Genomic DNA, 5,283 nt, shown 5'->3' with positions numbered 1-5,283 from the left:
GAAGTCCTGGTTATGGATCTCGGAGTAACATCTCACCTTTGAATTAATGAATGACTTACTGCTCGTTGGAGGGCTGGCCCGTTGGTGGGCATGGCGTGGTGAGGGCGCCCGTCGCGGCAGAGCCCCTTGGTGATGTTTTCTTCCCTTTCTTGGGCGTCTCCGCCTCCAAATCTTCGGAGGCAGCCCTTTTCTTCCTGCGTGGGGAGGAGGCTTTGACCTTCCCTTCCCGACTATCCTCCATAGGAGGGCTAGCTATTTTCCCGGTCTGGATGCGCAGCGCGTGAAGTTTGGCTTCACTGGCCTTTCCTTCATCCTTCTCTGGAGGGATTTTGCTGAGCGCCCGGTCCAGCATCTTTGCAATGGTGGGACCAGGCGAGCCTTCAGGAAGTGGTGCCGGACACCTGATTCTCTTCGCCTTGTCAAGCCATTCCTGGCCGCGGAGGGAGTGTTAGAATAATAATCATGATAAATATAAATGAAGTGTCCGGCTTTAAGGTTACTTACTTGGGCATCTAGGCGATTGTAGCTTAGGCCCGCATCCTCGGTTGTGTCCTGACACTTTGCTTGTGGTCCAAAGAATAATTTACACATTTCTTCGAGCGTCAGGCCGAAGAAGTGCTTAATAGTACGCGGACCCTCCGGATTAAACTCCCACATACGGAGAGGCCGACGTTTGCACGACAATATCCGCCGGACTAGCATTACTTGAAATATGCTGACAAGATTTATGTCCCTCCTAATAAGCTCCTAGATGCGATTCGGTAGTTCTGGTACATCGCCAGCAGGCCCATAACTCCGTCCCACATCGGTCCAAGACGCCAACTGTGATGGAGGGCCTGAGCGGAACTCAGTGGAAGCTACCCACTTTGTGCCTCTGGGAGCAGTGACATAGAACCATCTCCGTTGCCATACATCGGACACTTCCGGAAAAGAACCCTCTGGCCATGCGACATCGGCGTTCCTTCTTATTATGGCGCCTCCGCACTCCGCATGTCGCCCTCGATCATCTTCGGCTTCACACTGAAGGTCTTTAGCCATAAGCCGAACTGTGGGTTGACATGGAGAAAAGCCTCGCACACAATAATGAAAGACGAGATATGGAGGATGGCGTCTGGAGCCAGATCATGGAAATCCAAGCCATAATAGAACATGAGCCCCCTCACAAAGGGGTCGAGGGTGAGGCCTAGGCCTCGGAGGAAGTGAGGAGTAAACACGATGCTCTCATTGGGCTCCAGCGTGGGGATGATTTGCCCCGGAGCAGGAAGCCTGTGCTGGATATCAGCAGTCAGGTATCCAACCTCCCTCAGCTTCGCAATATCCTCCTCCTGGATCGAGGAGGCCACCCACCAGCCTGCTGCGTCGGGTCCAGACATACTGGAGGATCTGGGGTGTTGGAGCTTAGGTTTTGAGCGATGGAGCTTGAGGTGCGAGAAAGAGCAGGAGAGGTGTGGAAACGAGGCGTAGGCCTTGACCAGGGATGAATACCAAGAGTCCTCAGCATGACCTCTTAAGACTTATCTAAAAAGAAACATGGAATTATACCAATAGTCACCATGGGGTCGCATATGCCCATATTGATGAAAGATCCCGTATTAAGAGGGACACAATCTTTGCTTTGGCAAGACGTTCCGATAAAACCGCCTCGCAACGCGAGTCGAGGTGGAGCAAGAAACGCTGGTTCGTGTTGGACCAGGTCACGATGCAAGGGCACGACGTATGAAGATTGCCAGCAAAACGGATTTATGCTAAGGGTGTGTGAAGATCATCTTGCAGATCCGGACACAACCTATGTGTTCGATAATCACCTTGGAGTATTCGGAGGAGGAACCCACCTTGCAATGCCGAAGACAAGACTGCGCGCCGGAATCATCGTCATTGAAGCCTGGTTCAGGGGCTACAGAGGGAGTCCTGGATAAGGGGGTATCCGGACAGCCGGACTATATACATTGTCCAGACTATAGAAGCGTCAAGATACAAGACTCAAGACTTCGGCTCGTGTCCAGATGGGACTCTCCTTTGCGTGGAAGACAAGCTTGGCGATCCGGATATTATGTTTCCTTCCTTGTAACCGACTCCATGTAAACCCTAGCTCTACGGTGTCTATATAAACTGGAGAGCATGGTCCTTAGAAGGCCGATCACAATTACAATCATACCATCATAGGCTAGCTCTTAGGGTTTAGCCTCTACGATCTCGTGGTAGATCTACTCTTGTATTCCACATATCTTCAATATTAATCAAGCAGGAAGTAGGGTTTTACCTCCATCGAGAGGGCCCGAACCTGGGTAAACATTGTGTCCCTTGCTTCCTGTTACCATCAGCCTAAGACGCACAGATCGGGACCCCCTACCCGAGATCCGCCGGTTTTGACACCGATAGTAGGCCCACAAGATTTTGAGGACCCTAGTAGGCCGGCCCATTAACTGGCTGCCATGTTTTGGGCTAAATGTAGGCCCATATTTGATCCGGTCAATTAATGGTCTGCCATGATTCGGGCCTAATAATGGCCGATATGAGTTCCGGCCCGTTGAAAGCCTCTCACGTTCTGGGCCAAATCACAGCCCAGACCAGGTCCGACCCTTTAAGAGGCTTTGGCCTCAATTATGGCCCATATCAGATTCGACCCGTTAACTGGACGGTATGCTTTTGGGCCCACTTGCTAAAGGCCCATTTAGTAATTTGGTCTGATATTAGTTTTGGCCTGTTAAGGGCCCGTTTAACATTTCGGCCCTATATTAATTTCGGCCTGTTAAAAGCCCGTCATATAGTTGGGCCTAACTACGGCCCGGTTTGCATCCGGCCTGCTCGTAGCCGATATCTGATTGGGCCAAACAAGGATCGAGACAATTTTGGCCTGTTAAAATCCCATGATTTGATTCGCACAATCATGGGCCGGGGTCCATTTCGGGCTGCTGTCGGCCCGTGAGCTGTTCGGCACGTTTCAGGCCCAACCTACTTCTCAGCCTCCTAAAAGCCCAATTGAGTTTTCTTGCGAAAAGAGGGCCGGCGGTTACTCGGCCTATTAAAGGCCCGAATCTACTAGTGGGCCAGTTTGACGGGGCCCATGATGCGGATCATACATCATGATTGCATGACGGCCCGATTATGTACCGTAATTTTATGGTTTGGCAGTTTTACTGCGTAGACATGATATATATACAGTAAAATAACTGCAGGATCGTGAATAAGAAAAAATCTAGACTATACAATAAAGAAATTACGGCATATTACATCCACTGGGCATCACAGTTCGCCACTATGATAATAAAGCACAAGCAGACAGCAGATTACATACACTAGGCATCAAAGATCGCCACCAGTGCAAATAAACACGCCAACAAAATAATATACAAAACCAACAGCACTTCAATAGAGTTCAAGAAAGGTTAGCCCTGCTGGCGAGCTGCAGCGCAAGCACCTGAGCAAGATGATGAGACTGCGCTTGTTCAACACTTATATCTTCCTCACTCTGAAAGATAAACAAGCAGACAGATGACAGGTTTTGCACATAAAAGTATCAGTCCTGACAATTCATCACATTTCTTACTAACGAATAAAGTGACACAGTTTAAAAATGCATTAACACAATATGGTATTTGAGGGAGTCCTGGACTAGGGGGTGTCCGGATAGCCGAACTATCATCATTGGCCGGACTCCAAGACTATGAAGATACAAGATTGAAGACTTCGTCCCGTGTCCGGATGGGACTTTCCTTGGCGTGGAAGGCAAGCTTGGCGATACGGATATGTAGATCTCCTACCATTGTAACCGACTCTGTGTAACCCTAGCCCTCTCCGGTGTCTATATAAACCGGATGGCTTTAGTCCGTAGGACGAACAACGATCATACCATAGGCTAGCTTCTAGGGTTTAGCCTCCTTGATCTTGTGGTAGATCTACTCTTGTAACACATATCATCAATATTAATCAAGCAGGACGTAGGGTTTTACCTCCATCAAGAGGGCCCGAACCTGGGTAAAACATCGTGTCCCTTGTCTCCTGTTACCATCCGCCTAGACGCACAGTTCGGGACCCCCTACTCGAGATCCGCCAGTTTTGACACCGACATTGGTGCTTTCATTGAGAGTTCCTCTGTGTCGTCACCGATAGGCTCGATGGCTTCTTCGATCATCAACAACGATGCAGTTCAGGGTGAGACCTTCCTCCCCGGACAGATCTTCGTATTCGGCGGCTTTGCACTACGGGCCAATTCGCTTGGCCATCTGGAGCAAATCGAAAGCTACGCCCCTGGACGTCAGGTCAGATTTGGAAGTTTGAACTTCACGGCTGACATCCGCGGGGACTTGATCTTTGATGGATTCGAGCCACAGCCAAGCGCGCCTCACTGTCACGACGGGCATGATTTAGCTCTGCAGCCAGACAGTACCCTGGAGGCCGAACTCAAGCCTGCTCCGATCTTCAATTCGGAGCCGGCTGCGCAGATCGAGGACGGATGGCTAGACACCGCCTCGGGGGATGCAACCTCTACGATGATGGAGCCAAACACTGACCTTGTCCCTCATGAAGCTCGTGACTCCGAGGTGCCGGACTCCTTGCCGGACTCCGAACCTCCCGCACCCCTCCAATCGAATCTGATTGGGCGCCGGTCATGGAGTTCACCGCTGCGGACATCTTTCAACACTCACCTTTTGGTGACATCTTGAGTTCGCTAAAGTATCTCTCGTTATCAGGAGAGCCCTGGCCGGACTGCAGTCAGGACGGTTGGGATGCGGACGACGAAGAAATTCAAAGCCCACCCACCACCCACTTAGTAGCCTCTGTCGATGATCTAACCGACATGCTAGACTCCGACTCCGAAGACATCGACGGTATGGACGATGATGCCGGAGACGACCAAGAACCAGTGCCTACCGGGCACTGGAAAGCCACCTCATCATATGACATATACATGGTGGATATCCCAAAGGATGGGAATGGCGAAGGAACAGCGGAGGATGACCCCTCCAAGAAACAGCCCAAGCGCCAGCGTCAGCGGCGCCGCTCTAAATCCCGCCACAACAAGAATGAAGATTGCGGCACCGGAGATAATAACACCCCAGACAGTGCCGAAGACAACCCACTCCAGCAAGATTCAGCACAGGAGGAAGGAGACGCCAGCCCTCATGAGAGAGCGGCAGAAGAAGAGGTAGAGGATTATATGCCTGAGGATCCCGTCGAACAAGAGCGTTTTAAACACAGGCTTATGGCCACGGCAAACAGCCTCAAGAAAAAGCAGCAACAACTTAGAGCTGATCAAGATCTGCTAGCCGACAGATGGACTGA

Source organism: Triticum dicoccoides, chromosome 3B (assembly GCF_002162155.2).
Source record: "Triticum dicoccoides isolate Atlit2015 ecotype Zavitan chromosome 3B, WEW_v2.0, whole genome shotgun sequence".
Taxonomy (NCBI): Eukaryota; Viridiplantae; Streptophyta; class Magnoliopsida; order Poales; family Poaceae; genus Triticum; species Triticum dicoccoides.
Note: the sequence above shows the minus strand (reverse complement) of the source record.